This window comes from Temnothorax nylanderi, unplaced genomic scaffold, assembly GCF_030848795.1.
Source record: "Temnothorax nylanderi isolate EJ_2023f unplaced genomic scaffold, tnyl_v1.0 TNYL_tig0082_pilon, whole genome shotgun sequence".
Taxonomy (NCBI): Eukaryota; Metazoa; Arthropoda; class Insecta; order Hymenoptera; family Formicidae; genus Temnothorax; species Temnothorax nylanderi.
This window is the reverse complement of record NW_027249144.1, coordinates 669,048-688,959: the sequence shown is the minus strand read 5'-3', so window position 1 is coordinate 688,959 and position 19,912 is coordinate 669,048. Positions and strand designations below refer to the sequence as shown.

Here is a 19,912-nt window from a genome sequence, read left to right as displayed (position 1 = left end):
TTGCCCGCACCGCGCCGAACGGAATTGGAATTAATGATTTAATAATGCCGCCCGATGTAATTATTTATATGAATGCACTTTGATGGAGTGCTTGTCAACCGAGGCTGAATAATTCGCGATTGAAATGTGGTCGAGCCGCATGGTCGCATAAATTGTCGCGGAATCAACAATATATTCATCGCACTCGGTATAGTCGTACTGTTTGCACAATAACGTCAATATGCACACGCCAGAGAGAGCCGCGTGCTTGCACGATGAAAAAAATCTATAAGTGGACACGTTAAAATTTTACACATGAATGCCCGCCGGATACGTATTACACGGTCGTTAAATATTTAAGCGGATGTTTTTCATCGTCGCTCACTTCACATTTTTTATCACTTTTCATCAAATTTTCAAAGCATCCACGTGCCTGTTCTTGATTATGTAAAAGGTGTTTGACTGCCCGCATACCAAAAATTCATTCATTTTCGAATTACTCTAATTATACATCGAGCGTTTTACGCAATTACGCGATTTTTGCAACTCTTGTAACGAAGAGTTTTAACAAATTTGCAAACATTAGCCCGCCGTTGAACGCCGGAGACGGCGGAGTCTCGCTATTATTAATAGAATTAATGGCCGCAACGCTGCCTGGGCGTATACAAGCAGACACAGACTAATCTACCGTCGGATGCGAGGTGTGCTAATCTAGTACGGCCCGGGCTCTCCGAGTACACGGTGATAAGACGCAGGACGAATAGCCCACGGATATTCTATTACTGAACACGGATCAATCGCATCCTACGCTTTCAGCCAACTTCCGGTGAGAGCCCACCATCGGGATAATTATTGACTAACCTCATTATTCGCGGGAGAGAAACGCCAGTTTCTTGTCGGGACGGCACTTCACATTGTTCCCCCCCCTACCCTCCCTCCACCCTGCACAGACGAAATACCTCTTGACAAAAGGCCGGGCATCGCCGCGCCGCGCCGCATCGATGAAGCGAGTCCGTAGTTCCGCAGTAACCTGGATTTGCGAAAAGATTGCACAGCCCAGTGGCCTGGAAAGAACAAACGGCGTCTGCTGAACCGTGCTCTTCATCCAGTTTTCCCCTCTCCCTGACTGCGCACCATCCTTCAACAGATCCGTACATCGATGCGCTGACTCTCCATTCTGATTTCCCTTCAGACATACTGATTTTCGCCTCACCTGCATCCTTCCGGATCGCAGGACCGTCCCCTCCTTCGAGACTTCAACGCGAAACCGATTCACTTCCCTTTAGTCGTGAATTCCTAGCGAGGGTAGTAAAGCGACTACGATTGAAATATCGCTTTGGGGCCAAACTACCTCGATCTTGCATATATTTCGACCTCACTATTTTTCTGTTGCGATAATCATAGCTGATAATTATCGAGTTACTGAATATTTCACGTTGTAACGTATGCTAATTATACTGAAGTCCGTGAAACGTTACAAAAGAAGGAACGAATGGAAACCGGACGTTCCGTAAACCATGTGTCGTGAGAATTCCCGCGAACTTACAGATACGATCGCTCTTTGCGTTGGCCGTCCATTACATTCGGTGTGCGTATTCTTTATACGCAAGATAAAAAATCGCTTCATTCATAAGAATATTGGTTAAAGAATTCCGCTTATATATTCACGTAAACTTTATGAACAAGCCAGGGACTCTATCAAATTATGATACAATCAGTAATCAGGTAGAAAATAGAAAGGATAATATTACATAAATTTAACGCATCGTTTCACCCGCCCGTGCAATTTCAATTTATTCATCGAATGCGGCTAATATTAAACATTATATCTCGCCGATGCATAATTCACGGATGACCGTGCAATGCTAATGACACGCCCCGAAATACGAGAGCGCGATTCTGGTAGAGTAACGAAAAGTACGAACACGGCATTGAAGAGGGCACGTCGTTTTTCCTCCCAAGAACGTAACTCGGAGAGGTGAAACGAAGTCATCGGCGCTTCTCCTTTTGCTACGAGGAACACGGGAACATGGAAAGGAGAGTCTACGTCGGGAGTATACACGATCGAGTAGAGCCACCGCGAGTATCCTGTAATCGTGGCGAGGCGAACGAACATTCCCCCGGGAGTCCTTCGTCAGGACTTTCCTCTTTCGTGGCGTGAAGACTGAAGGAGTCTCTGCTCGATTCCCAGATTGCATTTCAGGGAGATTCGAACGGGCTAAGCGTAATCGATCGCCGTGCGAACTGATGGTCCGTTCAGTTTGAGGAGCGAAAGAGGAGACGGATCAGCTCTCCCCAGGAAAGAATTAAAAGCCGTTGTGCTACGGTGATCATTATAAAGAGACCGTGCTAGACTGTAATTAATCGGGACACCGCTTCCTGAAACGTGTATCGCCGCGCTCGAAACACTCAGTCCATTTTAAATTTTATATTATCAGCCATATGAATCTTGAATTATATGAAATTATTAAAAAGTGTTGCGCAACATTTCCCATTTGTTTAGCTTACAAGAAAAATTCGTTATTTGATAAACTAATTAATTAATATGAGAGACGCTTTTTAACGTCATGTAAATAATGCATCGGTTTGTTGATGATGTCTTATTATTATGCCTTACTGCTTGACACATTGAGTAAATATTCGATGGCATATATATGATTATATATTACTCAAGTCATGCTCCGAGACATGCCTGCAGTGTCATTTACATATATCGATCACACGAAACGGCGTATTCTATAATAAACGTGCCACAACGTACTACATTCATTATTTGTGCATGAAAATCTAGTCGTTCTTTTACAACGTAGCATTCGGATAAAAATTTAAAAATTAAATAACTTCTACGGACATAAAATATTGCGAATAAAACAAAAATAACACATTTAGAAAAAAGCCATTACAAAACAAAACTGATATCGTGGCCCGATTAATTTTAATTTAAACTGGTTGTGGCCCAGTTTGATATCCGAGTTGTGCATCTCTGTTCCACATCAATTTTCGATGACATTGATAAATAGCGTAAAAATGTATAAAAGTTCTTTTTATAAAATAGAGGGACATAAAATACACATATTACATATGCTATATTATGTCACGATTGGCTCAATTATGGATACAATTCGAGCTACTGATATTTGGAAACTCTCGTCCGGAATGAAATATAATAGATTTACTTTACTCTCATTTGATGTTCTTATACATTTTTATAAATCACAAACAGAAACCACGGCACGCGAACCGTCTTCCGGTTGATCCTATCGGGAATAGTATTACAACATGCCAGCTCACGAGTCATTTCCTTACATAATTCGTGTAATTCGTAAAGAATAAGGCTGGAGAAAAGCACCTACGATCGAAACACATACGCATGTAATACCGTAATTTCGAAAACTGACACGTGAAAATTTGTTATATTTTAGCTATTTTTCTCTATTCAGAGCCACAGTATTATCTCCATCTGAAGTTGCATACGATGAATATTAATTCGCGACGACGTCCGGTAACCGGCCATGCATGTAATATTTTAAATCTGCGTATCTTCCGGCCCGAAAGCGCAAAACACAGCGGCGCGGAAAAGTTTATTCAAATCGAATGTATCGAAACCGGCACGGCGCGACGGCGGGCCTGATCAGCGAGATCGCTATACGCGCTCGTCACTCCGAATATGAAATCGTTTTTTATGCGCGCGTTATATGCACGACTGCGTATATATTTATCGAGGTTACAGATCGCGCGTGCAGTCCCGTCCGGCTTTCCGGGATTTTTGAAAAATCCGGCAAAAACTCGCTTGCGGACGACACGGAGGACTGTTCAAACGCCCGCTGGCAATCTCGATAAATGGCGCTCGAACGATTCTCGACCTGCCGACTTGCTGGCGGAGCGAGCGCGATCGCGCCCTTCTCCCCGCCGTGATAAAAAAGTTTCGCGATCAAACAGCCAGAACGTGGCGCGATTGACATGCACCAGCATTTCGCTGCAAACTGATTTTTTTTTTAAATTCTAAGCGATAGTTCGCTCCGCTGACTGTGAACGCATTAAGCGACGCGTAATCCGCGGACCGCGAACGGCAGTCCCACACTAATGCTCTCGGCTTTACGATTTTTAGAAGAGCGATAAGTGGTGATTCAATAATCGTATATATATTCTTCTATTCATTGAAAACTGTGATTCTGCGAGATAAAGCTGTGTTCGTGTTAAATTTTGAATAAGCTGCAACATACCAATAAAGCGATAATCGATCGCGCTTAAATTACAACGACAAGACCTAACAATGACGTCAAAAGCTTATATTAAACAATGATTTCACATTATGCCGCAACAAAAAAAGAGATGCCGCATACTTATAATATCGTTACGGGGCAAAGCCAGGAATGTTATTCTTGGATCGGTTAAAACTCTTCGATTAACTTTCTCGCGGTCTGTTTTCAGAACGAGCGTCCTCTGGCAGCGAACCAAAAATGTGCTGCCGCGCACGCCCTGAGAGATCCACAGCTCGACTACTACCTTTGATACTCTAGACCGAGTCCAGGCTCAGCATCCTTCCTTTGAGAAGCAAAGGGAGGAAAAGAACATCGAATCCGAGATGCGTTCGACCGCGCAAATTCATCTTGCTGCTCTGAAGAGAAATTCTCCGCGTCATCTGATTCAAAGCCAAAGCATTTCTACCCAATACTTGATATACGAATAGTCTTTAAATTGAATCAGAATTTATCGGGAAAGAAATAATATAATTATAGAAAATATATATGTACTTTTCTTATCGTTACATAGAGTTCAACATTATAGAAGAAATAAAATTAGAACATTTTTATTTCATGGGAGAATTTTCATGCTAAAATATAAGAAAAATATCTCCTTTCAAACTGCTTCAGGTCAAAGTTCGTTGCGCTTTTATAATTACATTCAGAGATGTACAGCATAGAAACGTATACAATATATACACATTCTAACCAATGCATAATTAAAACAAAACAGAGCATGCGTGGAAATTAGTAAACATGAAATTGTGTCCGACTATGTATCCGTTGTTTATAAAAATAACATGTTACCACGTTCCATTTGTTCAAAAATAGCTACATTTCTCGCACGACAATTTTTATGTATCTGTAACTTTGACGACGAATAATATAAAACTGGCGCGCTGGTATCGTGAAAAAGTTATTGTTGCAAATAAATTTGCAAAAAGAGTTCTATATGTAATATTTAGTGTTTTTCTTTTAATGTTTAAATTAAGTTAAGTGTATTTTGAATATACAAGTTATTTAAACTTCCAGTTGCTATGGGTAATAAAGTTTTACGAATAAATGAGAAAACGTTGCTTCTGATAAAGCTGCTACCGATTTAAAGAGAAAGAGAAGAATTGCGAATCTTATTATCGTAGAATCTATCGTTAACCAGTTAAGATAAATATATCTGAAAGCAACCGCGCATCGGAAAAAAGCGCCTCGAACTCACGATACAGAAGGAAAGAGATAGGAGTAGCAAGTGCATGAAGTATACCACCGATCGCTAGACAGGAATAATCACTTACACCGCAGAAGTAACCTACACCCATTATGATATCTAACACTCGCTGTCGAGCGGCCAGCAGTCGTCAATGATATCTCGTTTCCCCGCTGGAAGGGAAATTCGCGAATGCGATTGCACGCGAGCATGACGATGCATGACGTCGTTCAGTCAAGCCGTCGAAACGTATCGATAACATAGACCAGTCAAAGATAGCGAAGAGTGAAATCGCGGAAGTAGAGAGAGAGAGAGACACGTTGCAGTTTCTGTAACGCCTCCGGAGATTTCTTTCGTTCGGCCTCTCTCGTCGGGATAAACATTTATCAGCTAACGCGACGTCGATTTCGAGAGAGCAGCTCTCGTCCCGACGTCTCTCTTTTCCACCGTTCCTTCCGTACGCAGTCGGAAAAATGTAGGAGAATAGGCCAAAGCCATCGCAGTGACAGCGAATTCATAAATTTTATCCCTTTCCTCCTCCTCGCTCCTTCTTGCATACTCAAGATTCTCCGTCCTTCCTATTTACTCTTTCATCCGCCACTTCTGCTCACGGCAAAAACGAGTTTCTTCGAGGAGGAGGGCGCTCGCGAGAGAGAGAACAGGGAGTGAGGAAGGGCGAAAAGGAGAAAATGAGAAATCCGTAGAGACGTGAGGGTGGAGTAGCGCTCTCCCGACCGGGAAGGGAGAGAGCGAGAGAGAGACAGAGAGAGAGGACAGGATAGGCAGCTTTTTATATAAACGCTCATCCGTTATTACGTCGCGGAGGTCTCCGTCAGACTTTGTTCCTCGCAATATACAATTATACAATAATTTAAAAGCAAAGGCCGGGGTCGGGCTCGACCGTATTTCATTCTTACATCCCTCGCCCTACCCGCCACCATCGTTTCTTCCGCACAAGCTTCATCTCTTTCCTCGAGTGTCGCTTCCTCTTCGGGGAACACCGACCGTGCTACGACTGCGCTTCCTTTCCCCGAGATGCACGGAACGAAATACGCTAACTTTGATATCGCATAGGGAACGAGAGGGAACGTCGAAAAACATTCGTGTATTGTAATCTTAAGTGGTGCTGAGATATTTCGCCGTTTGATATTTCGCCCCATCGATCTTAATAAGGAGATCTATAATTTGCTTCAATGATTAATCGCATACCTTTGTCCGTATCACTTCACGTTACATCAAAACGACGTTGGGACCGTTGCTCTTCGACTCGACCCCTCTGTATCCTTTTATATCGTTTATATCCGTACTATATACAAGTGTTCAATGGGATCCCCTCGTTTAGTGGGACCATCTTCGCCATTCATCCCCATAGAAACGCGAATTAAGTATTTCCGATAAGAAGACGTCGAGGGTAAAACATGAATGTGTAGACACGCGATTTAATGGCGTGTATGTGAGATTTCAAACATTAAGAAATAATAATCGGGAACAACGGTTGCGTCAAACGGCAGGAAGATTGTATCATATTTACGTGTCCGTAAAGACTATAAAATAAAGCTATGGAGTACGTATATCTGCACATTGTATACGTATATACCTATTTGTGCAAATGAGATAGTATCGCCCCCCATAATTTACCAATCGCGTTCGTACGCAAAAAAGTTATTATTATAATTGTTACGAAAGAGAAGTCAATTACTACAAAAACAAGTTTTATCGTCGAAGAAGGCGTTAGCCATTAACCCGCACATTAGCGGCACACCCGAGTTACTTGAATACTTTTTTCCTACCCCAAGCTTTCAGAAAATGAAAGAGAAGATGGTATCACAGCTGGGGCTGACTTTCGCGCGCGCACACGTACATACGTACGAAACGATAATTGGTACGTTTCCCCGATCAGAAAAACCATGCGTGTGGTTTGCCTCCCTTTGCTGGAATGCGTATTATACGGAAAGCTGAGTAATGGCAGTAATTAGTTAACAATTAACGTCTCACTGGCGTATCGTTTGCACAAAGTGCACGATTCGTCGTGTCAGACTAAAATTGATTAAACTGAATAAAGCGCGACCCCTCAATGAGTTTCCTCATGCGAAAGAACAAAATATATGTTACGCGTTACAGATTTATTAAAATATATCTTAAGACAGCGTTATTCATTTATTTGTCTAACAGTTGTACGAAAAATCTCCGCGCTCTTTCAGGAAAAAAATCAGCGAATCCATCGGTCGTGATTTCGAGCCATTAGGTCGCGCTCACGACACGCTCGTCGTGAGGATGGATGACTCTATCTGTCGCGCATTAATCTTCCCGACTGATCCGCACCATAGTCGGAGTCCCTTCCCCGTAAACGTCGATTGAATAACGTGTCGTTCGGAATGACGAAGAGTTCGAATCGTGATTTCAAGTCGAGTTTCACGTCGCAACTAAATCGTGTCGCTGAGAATCGCGTTGTTCATCTTGAGACTGGAAATATCGGACCGGGTAACGTTCGCTTGTGTCGGTTAAAAAAGAAACACCGCGCTAGGTGGATTGAAACACGTGTCAGACGAAGAGACTTGGAGCACATTTTGGAGCACACTCGAAGGTATTCGAGTCGAATGTTAGTTAAGTGGATTTAATGCGGAAAATAAATGGCTGCGCATACAAGAAGAGTCCTTCTCAATAATTTAGAGCCCGCGAATTTTTGTCTGCGGTAAATTCTTAAAAGACTCTATAACGACGAGTTGGTACGGAGCTCGTAATTAAAAATTAATTGAAGTTTTCCGACATGCCGTGGCAGCTCGTACAATTATCATCGTCATATATGCGGAAAGCGGAGGATACGCAGGCAGTAATTACGATGCTGATTGATCGAAAAACTTTTAGAAAGTTCGCAATTATTCATCGGAATTGTTCGAGCCGTCGTTTAAGCATCTACTAGCATATTTAACACATAATGTGGAAATCCATCTGGATTTTCTGCACGTGTTTACGCGTTACATAATCTATATCTTCTTTTTTTAGTTTTAAACCAGGGAGAGGACAATAATTAAATTTCAAGACATCGATATTATTTGTAGAAATGCTGAGAACGGTGGTAATCAAGCGTGATGCAATTAAAGATCGCGCAAGCCCGTGTTATCCGCTTTTCTTTTACTATAAACGCGAGAGCGTTCCAAGACGGCGTATTTGTCTCTCCCGATTGTAATCAGCGTTTAATACATCTGCCGGCGCGGCGCCGCCCGGTGGAACATTATCGTATTTTGTTCGCGCATCGAAAGGAACGGTTCTCTCTCTCTCCGTGCCGACCTTTAGTAGCCGGTCGCCGGCGAGAAGGGGCGCCGATAAATAAGCGCTGCCTTCGATAAATTAACCACCGTCGGCGAATTGGCTGCCTCCGAGAGCCCGGGCAGGCCGGTGGGAAACCGGCGGGAACGGGACGAGAGAATTTCGCTGCCGATCCGCCCTTCTCACTTTCGCGCCCCCTTTCACGTCCCGATTGCACGCAATATTTATAGCACGCGCGTAATCGAGCGTTCTCGCACCGAACTATCGGCTCGCGCGGGCTTATATTGCCGCCCGCTGATTTGTGACAGCCACGATTCTTTCCGGCCAATCCGAGGGAGGCGACTATATTGCGCCGAAACTCTTAAATCAGAGAAACTTTGAAGGTATTTCAAGTGCCCTTACTAATTATTTCGACTCCGTCGACCGTCGCGGCTGTTCTAAACGATGTAGCCGGCCCGATATTAGCCTGTGAATTGTCGTACCTTACAAGTTCCAACCAACGAAGTCATTCTATATATAGGGATTTAATTGCAACAAACAAGTATAGTTATAGATTTGACCCTCCTCCACCCCGTATTTAAATTAATCCTAGTATTTTAATTAATTATAATTAAAACTGCAATATCGCCTGATTAATACTGGCTCAGCTATTTGTGCGCTCAGAAAAAAATGTAATCAAATAGCTGCCATCACGAATTAAAGCCCCTCGCGGATATTCGTGCAAAATCTTCAGTATGCGAGACGCTGAGCGATTAATTAAACAGCGGGTATATCTTAATAAACAAACTACCTAGCTTCTATTTGCGGCATGTTTAGCGGAAAGTCTTTCGCGAACTGCCGGATGACCCGCCTTTCCCTCAGGCCGATTCATTTGCAGGCCGTTCCCATCGCACTCTCGTCTCGCTTCTGCTTCTCCGGTCTCTCCCTTATATACAGCAGTTATCGCGCCAAGGATACTAAAGGACCCTCTTAATACTCTTTTAAGAGATGGCGCCGTGAAAAATGGAAATTGCCCGTCCGTCGCGACGTGCATCCGTCCGCGCATCCACTCCACAAATCTTCTAAGAGATCCGAATTACCTTCGGGTAAATTGCGGCCCTTCGTCACTGACGTACTAGCAGTCGTCGCCTCTTCATTAAAATTGTATGACTCATCCAAAGATATCGCCAAATTTGTAATTTGCATCGTGATACGATTCCTATTACGACTACCGCTATTACCAATTCGTTTCTAATTTTTCTATCGAACAAAGCGGCTTCAAAAGAAATTCATATCAAACTATATGGCTCCAGAGATACTTCTATTATACTTTTGTCATATTACAGTTCGCATGTCGAGTGGCTTGTCTGACAGGAAGTTTATTGATTTTTATAGAATCATAGAGAGATTGCAAATATGTCAGACTCTTTGAACGGCACATCCCGCGCCTCGTTGGAATTCGAGATTTGAATTTCACAAGTTTTCAAAAATTCCCTTTCACAGTTAGATTCTAAGAAATTTTTAATATTCTATCGTCCCTATACGACATAAAAACTCATTGACTATTTAAACGAAATTAATATTTACGCGCGATTCACGAAACGCAACACACGAGTGTTGCGCACGCTGGCGGTCGAGGGAAAAATTTGCAAGTGTTGATGATTAAAAAAAGAGAAAGAGCTTTGAAACGCGATAGACACGGGATGTGCACGTTGGGCCGTAATCGCTTTTTTCCTTTTTCTCTTTTTCTTTTTGCTCGTCGTGGAAATGCGAGAGAGCAACCGCGCGGGAACTAAAGAAACCACGGTGAATAAGCTATGTACACAAGGCACGTAGATGTACATATGTACGTCGTAGCCTAGGTGAGATCGATGGGGCGTGGGATGAAAGGGTATCCTCGTTACAGAAAAACCCTCGCGCACCCTTCGCCAGAAATTTGGCGAGCCTGCAGGGGGTGTCGGCTACTAATTATGCGTGCGTCGGGTATGCGCTGTTTACTCACCGTGAATGCGAGAGTGCACGGCACGATTCACTTTGAGGGGTATGAGCTTACCTGCAACACAAAAGAGACACCATATTATCAAAACTGCTCATTTAATGGCATTTATTTTTATACGTTAGATGTACGCGCCGTCACTTTCAATAGGATCTTTTTAATTGGAGAGTTTAAACGCGTTTGTTAAACTCTCACCTCTATAATAATGATATAATAATGACTAATAATTATTAATAGTAGGAAATAGATTTGAACAATTGTCAACCCACTCGCCGATGTTCTTAATTCGCCGATTACGCCCTCGTGATTTTATTGTGACATAAATTTGAAATTGGCGATACCAGAGATAAGTATGTATGTTATTAATGACGATCTGTATGTTATTAATAGTAAATTTTCAAGAGCCTATGTAAATCGTATAACAACGGAATATTCGGGGCCCTAATAAAAAAAAATGGAATGTCATATTGATTTCCGTTTTCCCAGGCCTCCGAAGCAGCTCTTGCGTCTTCCCTGCGTTCATTCTTTTCCTCTCTCTCTTTGCCCTTCCAGTAATTGAGATCCTACCGAGTATACGTAAAACGTTCAATCTCGCCCCATTGAGTACAAGCGACATTAAATCATATTTCATTGTACGCGCGGAAGAGTGGGGAAGACGGTTAATAATCCTTTACGATTCTCTTCTAGGACAAAAAGGAAATCGGGCAGGAAGTGGAGCGAATGAGATCAGGGGAGACGTATTAGGTCAAACGATCGAATAGCAGTCGTATCGGGAGATTTTTTCCGTTCGCCTATTCGTCGGCGGGCATTAGTTGGTTCCGTAAAAAGAGACAAGCCTGCATCTGCCTTCGACATTACGAATCCTTTTAATTTCTTTCTCTTCGGTCGACCGAACGCTGTGTCCCGACACAAGTTCAATCACGACGTTATCTAGATATATCTTACGTTTAAAGCGTTTAAAGTCCTTTTCTAATTGAGATCTTCGCATCATAATTATATGTTTAACTAGCGTGTCGTTCAGTCTCGCAAGAATCGTTTGCTTACGAAAACAGAACTTTCATCTCGCTTTAAATTACTTGGATAGTTTCTATGCGTCTTGCACACAACAAAGAGTATCATACTATTATTTTGCCTGCTGGTTCGAGTTTCCAAGCAAGAACTAACGATGTTATAATACACCTAATTATGCCGATATCTAAACATAAACAGCAAGGCAATGAGAGTTATCATTATTATCCTAATGCATCGTTAAATATGGTCATTTCATATTTTTCCTCAATTACATATAATAATGTCGAGAACAGCTTTTCATTTTCGTTCATAATTGCACTCAAAGTTTGATGTGCGTACAACCAGACATAATTACTTTCAAAGTAAGGAACATGTATACGCCTTGTTACTTGTATCGTAAACAATGGAAAACCGGCTGGTATAACTCAGCAAACTTTGACAACGAATAATTAAATAAACGTAGCGGTTGTCGAGAGAAAAAGCTGTTCTTGTGAATCAACTTATCCCATAACGGGGGGAGAGAGAGAGAGGAAGGGAGACGAATCGTCTATTTTCCGCTTGCACCCCCAATTAACAAACCTTGCACATAAACAGGATATTTCCGTTGTTATAATGGAGCACGGCTAATTCACTTCATCAAACTCGGCGAATCCATTTTGCATTCCGTCATGAAACGCACAATACACCGACGGCTATATGAATTCGCAAGAATTTACGGCTACGTACGGATCGAATAATTGCGAGAGGTGTCCGAAGTGCTGTCTGGCCGGTCTCTAACTATACGTACGTCGTCTTGTGCGAACTATCGGTGCTTCCGCATTCACGACGGCTTGCGCTCGCTGAAAGCGCGGCCGAGGAAACGAGGGCGGAATATTAAGGCGCGTACAATGCCGGATTATACTGATCATAAATAAATGAGGCGGACGAAACTTGCGACCGAGTTTTGCATCCGTGGCGGAGAGGAAGCCACTAATCCACCATCGAGTTTTCCACGATAGGATATTAATTTAGAATGTTGGCGGGCGAATGGAATTTATTATGCTCATACCGTAGCGATAGCTGCACGAAGGATTAAAAGTTAATAAACTGAGATGAGAAAACAATTACATTCCTGAGAATTCATCGCAAAATTTCGAAAATTAAAATTTTTAAAACTGTAAATATGCAAATCAAATTTTCAAGGGTTTCAAGTGTATAGCTCTAAATAAAGCTTAAGTCTCTGTCTGCGTGAGCTTCTGACGAATACATAATTGAGACCAGTCCTCATCGGCTCTTGAATCGAGCGAGTTCAACGCTTCGAAAATACGGTTTTATAATGGAGTTAATGCTCTTGAGCTACCTCTCGTGTGTCTAGCTTAACACGTGACGTTTTGCTCCTGATTCTATCTAAGAATTTCCAGCATCCTTGCAATGTACGATCGATATGTCGCTTATGAGCTGCTGCCTACAATCTATGTCACCGTTTCGAGACTGGTGGAGAACTAGTTAGCGGGCCCGCGCGCATAAACATAAACCCTAGTTAGCGCCCGAGTATAAGCTCTGGTTAAGCCACGAGTTAATCGTTTGTTTAGCCGTGAACGCTCTATATTTAACGCTTTACTCTCGGCGCGTCGCCCTTACGTAAACAACACCGTGTAATCAAAACGTGGAGGTCCTCCCACGTCTCCCAAACACCCGCTCTTCCTCCCACTTTCTATAAAGTCAACTTAACCGGACATCCTAAAAGTAGGTCGCTGCAGATCCACCGACACAGACTGCACATGCACGTTAGGAATCATACGTGTGTACTACGATTACTTGAATATTCCAAGGACAATTATAACTAAAGCAACTAAATTTCGAACCATCCTGGCATCTGCTATGTAGTTGGTGATATCACACTCTTCTAAGTTCATTTCCTTTCTTGACGAGGCATACGACGCCTACATGCCCAGACTGCTTGCGACTAAAGTGGTTGCCGGCATTAGGAGAATGGCGACACTCTGACCGCAAGGGACCAAAGTTAGCCACGTTGCCGCTAATGAACTTCCTTGAGCACAAAGAAAACACCGGTGCTATACTAACGAAGGGAACTCAAGCCTCCGACATCACCTGAAGGAAAGAAGTTTCGCAAGATACAACAACGACGGGCGTTGCTTTTTAACGCGCGCGCGTTCAGCGCCAGAAGGTTTTGGCCAACTTTGTGCTGCCGTCGACAATTCGCGCGAGATATAAGAAATGATTAATAGCCACAGGAAGATCCGCCCATCCTAGGAAATATTATCAATGCGTGCTGATACCGGCAAAAAATATCATCGATGTCGGATATATTTTATTATTACTTTTCGAGCGTGATTAAGTGCCGCTTAAAAAGAGTAATGTTTCCGCGCGGAGCTGCGAAATCGGAACGTCTTAATTTTCAGAATGTTGAAGATATAAATAATTCGTCAGGCCACCTTCATTAAGCGTTACATAATGACTCATGGCCGTTTATTATCGATGCGCATAATTTAATGATTTACAAACAAATTAGGTTTTACAAGAAAGCTGCAAACTCGGCTGAAACTGAAAGTTAAATCAGCACCGAGGAAAATCAATTAGAAGAAAGTTTCGTCGCTGTTTCACTAATAAAGTTACGGAATAGCCATTCGGAGAATGTGGGCCTGAAAATTCTCGTTAGCACCCGCGACGAAATTCGAGCGGCGCGGCGCGTTGTTTTATTCTGAATACCGGAGACTTACTAAACCCGCACACGTAGCTGCTCGGCAGAAAGCGTAGCATCGCGAATCGACATTCGATATTGCTAGATGGCCCGTGAGACATCGCCGCATATACGTATCCGCGCAAGTACTATCGGTTCGCTCCAGCTACGGTTCCGGCGACGCGTGAGACTCCTCCATAAATATCGTGTTAAACGGTCTCGGTTTACTGTCCAATAATGGTCGAATATCGGCGTCTGCGTACCGCTTGATAGTCGCGCTATTATACAAGCTAAAGTGGGCCAGTCGCAGCTCACCGCATAAGAAGGGCCTCATTGTACGGTATAGATAGCGCAGTGACGTAACGCTCGTATTTTACGAGCGTGAGGGATTCGGAGGGGGAAGGGATACGCGGCGTCCATCTTTTCGTATTGGAAATTGATCGTGCATCCGTGACAAACGTCAATACGTGCGAACAACGATCGTCCTTACGATACGCGACGTTTCTCCTCCTCGCGACTCGTTGGTTCCCACGGACTTTTCCAACCTCTGTTCGATAAAAGTGGACTGCTTCACGGAACTTCTCGCGGAAAAGTCTCGACGAAAACTCAGATTAATATCTGAACAGCACATATATGCCAAGAATCATGGGCAAATAAAATGATTTCTTGCAGGAGACATATAATGAACTTGACGGTGCACGAGGTCCCCAATTTAATTCTCATTTCATAATGCTGACGATATAATTTATCAGTTCTCAAAAAAATTCTGTATCTTCATCTGTCATGTCTGTACATTAATCAAAACGAGAACGAAGATTTAATCCGTACGATCCCTGAAATCTTACTCGGACCGCACGAACCTACCTGGACGCGTGAAGCAGGTAGCGCGCAACATCCGCTTAACAACGGGTGGTTTGACAATATATTACGGTCGTCGGTCTCTTTGAATCGCCGGCGAACGCAAATAAACCCATGTGACGCATCTCATCGCGACAACGATGGCTCGCCGAGGGACTAAGCAAATAAGACATCAAACAATTTAGAGCGGTCCGAGGCGCGGATAGTCGACGACAACGGGTTGCGCGAGAGACCGCAGCGCGGTTAACGAAGTTGACGAGGTTGCGGACGAAGGTGAGCGAGGAGCCGGCTTGGTCGAGAGATCTAAGAAGGGGCACGGGGGGCGAACGAACGCGACGAAGAGGAGCGGGAAGAGAGATGATATACGAAGGAGAAAGGGAGCCCAAAGCCACCGCGGCTCGCCCTGTTTTCCAAGAAGACAACAACTTCATTAGGCCGATCCTCTCCGCCCGTTTCGACTCTATCTAGCCTCATGAATATGTATGCCAGCCGCCGTGTCTCGATATATGGCGGCCTTACGTGCAAAAGGCCCGCAGATACCGGTTGCGAGATGATCGCCAATTTAAAGCCGTGACTCACGCGCGGAGTTATTAGGAAAAGGCGTGGGTTGTGCGCGAAACGCACACCGCCATCACAGAACAATGGTGCGATTGTAAGAAACGCGGAACAATAGTATATTTAGCGGCTATTATTGTACACTTTTATCATTAATAGTATCGATTATTATTTCACGCTCATATGGGCAACACAATTGGACGGCGCAAAATAACGAAATGAATAAAAATGAAATAATCCGTTATTGTTCTGTCATAATTAATAATTAGAGTTTAAGAATTTCACGTTATTTTAACGTATAGATCTTCACGTGAAATTCCAACGTTTGAACGAAATAACATTATACCATTCGCGTGCATATGAGCTTCTACCCAATTACTGGTGAATGTTTCATAATCGGATTTTCATAACCGCTAGAGGTAGATTTGGTCAAATCAGTTGAAATGACTAGTAATTCCTTCCTATTTCCCTCCCGAATACAATTGGATCTATTCGCGCAGCGATTTATTTGATACACTCTGCCATTCTACAATTCCCGTGAAGCGGTGTATAATATCTATTGATGTAACTTCCGATGCAGTTTCTTCACTCGCCCGTGCCGATTGTACCCGCGATATCGCCCCGACGAGTGCGATTAATGGAATTTACGAGCGACCGCAAATGACGCGTAAGGAGCGAGCGAAGCGTTAGGAGACCGATTTCCTCATCGGACGATAAATAACGGGGAAAAAGTGAACGTGTTTCCACCCGCGCCGGAACTTCCCATATAAAAATCTCATTCTTCAGCGGGCGCGGTCGCGTACGCTAAATTCGAGAGAACGTTGTTTCGCAGCGAATCGAAAGTTTGCGAGCGATCGACAAATCTAGCAATCTACGAATAGGACCCCGACCGAAGAAGCTCGAAATACAACCCGACTCGTAAGTATCGTCCCACGGGAGGCGGCCGAAGTTTCTCGGATCGCCCCAGCGGAGTTCAGCTAATCACATCGCGATCCATTCGCGTCACTCCGTTCGTCGTGCTGTCTCCTAGGAGCGATAAGAAAGCCCGATAAGGAACCTATAGAGCGAAATCTATCACGACCACTGACAGCTTTCGATTGACCCATATTGCGCGTGGGCGACGGAAATATAATAAACGCCGGCTGCTACCCGTTTCTCCGTTTCGGGACGAAATATACGTGCAAATATCGCGTCAACGTTTCAATACGACATCCGGCCGCACATTTCGACGAGATTACTTTGTGGCGCGCGCGCGCGCGCACGACGGAAACGAAGTGCAGCGCGGACTCGTAGTAGTTTAATGGGACGAAATCAGCGCTAGCTCCACTAATGTTACATCCCGGAAAGTTACGGAACTGCGTCCATCGCAAATTAGGCGTAAAGTTTGTCCGGCAATTCGAAGTCTCTCGCATACATATATGCACGTCCCAATATTTTCGCTCGCCGTTCGCCCTGTAACGTCTAACCTACATCCCCTACATCGAATATCGAATTTTCTCAACCGCGGTCAGTGGCTTTCGTACCCGGCTGTTCCGTAAAGGCAAAGTACAGCACTCGTACCAGAAATCCATAATTCAGAGCCGGGCAGGCTAGGAAACCAGCAGTTTATCTTGTCCGTGGAGAAGATTGTGCACCCGATGTGTACGATGTGCATTACAATATTAGGTGGTAAATATACATACCGCGACACGCGACGCGCTGGTGTGGTGAAAAACATCCCCAATTCTTCGATTGCGGTTTAACGAAATGCCATTTTTTTTTTAGAAACTGCATAACCGCTTTTCCACGGTAAAAATATTCGACAAAAGTCTAAATTTTATCTTTTTGCATGAACAATCGATGCCTCGTGAGATTCGCTGGTTTCTAAATTGTCGCCAAAATGCGGACCGGATGAGTCATTAAAATCCCTCCGGTGCTACCTTCGCGCTCAGTTATTTCTGGAGATGGAAAATATCTGCTCTGTTCCCTCCCTTCCCCAACAGCACATGCTTTTCTGGCGGCAGCATATGGCGTTAGACTTAGAACCAGATGGAGCACGCGCCACGTTTAAACTTAACATAAGGAATGAAACAAATGATAAATAATACTTTGTATCGAAAAACGAATAACGCTGATTTTTTTAGTTGTTTCGTTTCTATTGATTATTTGAAACAATTCCGCGTACCGATTTTAGAATACTGTTTCTCCCTATTCATTATCTTCTCGTTTTTCATTCCGTCGTAAACTAAAATGAAGAAACAAAGTCTAGTGACATTAAACGGTTTCTAAAAGAGGCGAAAAGTATCACTTTTGCAGGAGACGGACGCGCCGCAATGGATGGGTTAGAGCGGACGAAAATTTTTACATTCTTTTTTTTTGCGGGCAGAGAAAAAAGGATGAATAATGAAAGAGAAAGGGAGAGAAAAAAAAGACTTTGCGAGGCATATAGAGGTGCACGATGTGACGCACGAATATCTCTCTTCTATTCCCTTTGCGATAGCGGTGCCAGTGTTAAGTACGTCTATTTAATGGAATTTTAATGTCGGTTTTTAAAGAGTCGACGACGCACAAAACACCGGCCCTCGACGTTACGCACGTACGGCCGGAGTGCTCGACGCGTGTTACGCGCCCAGTATCCGGCTGAAGCTCGCGGCGACGCGGCTCCAAAAAACATTTTAATTGCTGCTGTCGCGGAGCGGCAAATTTCTATACATACATTTCCCACATTCGGCCGGAGTCCCATTGTTATTTTTAATTAATGCGGGCTATCGGGCCTGTTTTCGCGGCTCGTCCGTAAAAATAATATCGTCAGCGCGACGTTAATGTCGAGGAATTTATTCACGTCACTCGCATGCCTAATTAATTCGCGTTTTTTGCATCTTATTCATCATATTCTAAATGTGAAAAGTTTCGGGAATGCGAACGAGACGATGTAACCTAGCGATATAACCATACGTTTCTATTTATAAATTGTCCTGATATAATATCTTGATATTGCGTGCGATAGAATGTTAATATATCGATAAAACTAACTAGCCTATAAGATTAAAATGTTACTATTTATCTCCCCAAAAATAATCATACGTTTTTCTCTTTTACATCGCTTATAAATAGCGTTTATTATAGCTATAAGTATCACTTATGCTGTCGTGAATTTATTTTGAAAACATTGAAGGGTTACTTTTAATAAAAGCGTTGCTATTTCTCTTGATTATTTTTAATCCATCTTGCCGCGTCGAGCAGCCGGCACGTGCAGACGTTGGAGCGTCTACCAGATCCGCGAATCGCACTGAATTACCAGCATCAACGGCACCATTTATCCCGTTACTTTTTGCGGAGATCTCTCTTCGCGCGCGCTCGTAAATCCGACGCGGTGCACGTCTACGATTTCGCACTTCGTACGACGCGGCACCGTTACAACTGCGCGCGTCTACGCGGACGACGTAACCATAGAGCGCCAAGACGAGATAGCGAGTTTATGTGCCGGCGAAATGTTCGCCGTGGGATCGTGTGTAATTCACCGGTCGGAGGAGCGGCCCGAAACAGAGTGCGAGATCGTTCGTCATGCCGAGCAGTCTGCGGGTCGTTCCACTCGCTCGCTCGCTACGCTACATCGCCGTTAGCGTTCGGATGTAACTATTGTAACTACATACCAAATTCATACGTTTCACTGGCATGCTTTCAGTTATTCGTGCGATATAGATTTACGTTTGAATTTGCGATACCCGGTGTAATTATTGTAATTTTGGCGAGAAACGCTTCATCCTTTCTCCATAAGAAACTTGCATCCTCAATAATATTCACAGGCTTTGCACATATCTTGGCAATTCTTAGCCTTATTAAATAAGCTTACTAATATTTACTGACGTAAATGAACGTTTATATTATAAACTTCACAGTGCTCTGTTAAATTCATAGGGTTAAATTAAACTCAATTTTGAGTAATTTTTAACTATTCCATAGGTCGCCACTGCTCCTACTCAATATGTAGTTAATTTAACTAAAACAATGTTAATTTGACTAAACTAATGGAGTTAAAATAATCCTATTTTATTTTAAACTAATAAATTTTGACGCACATGGTAGTTAAAAATAACAAAATAAATCTAACTCGTGGTATTAGTTTAAATTTTATCCTCTAACCCTTAACAGTGTGGCTGAGG

At 43.3% G+C, this 19,912-nt stretch overlaps 1 protein-coding gene and 1 long non-coding RNA gene across 4 annotated transcripts in view; one reads left to right on the top strand and one right to left on the bottom strand.

Annotated features, from left to right (window-relative positions):
• Positions 1 to 19,912, bottom strand: part of Sema2a (Semaphorin 2a) — a 307,709-nt gene that overhangs the window by 100,759 nt on the left and 187,038 nt on the right. The window lies entirely within an intron of this gene.
• On the top strand, positions 675 to 4,797 carry LOC139774546 (uncharacterized). The gene is made up of 2 exons (XR_011718605.1): positions 675 to 805; positions 4,411 to 4,797. It is a non-coding gene; the product is annotated as an uncharacterized lncRNA (long non-coding RNA).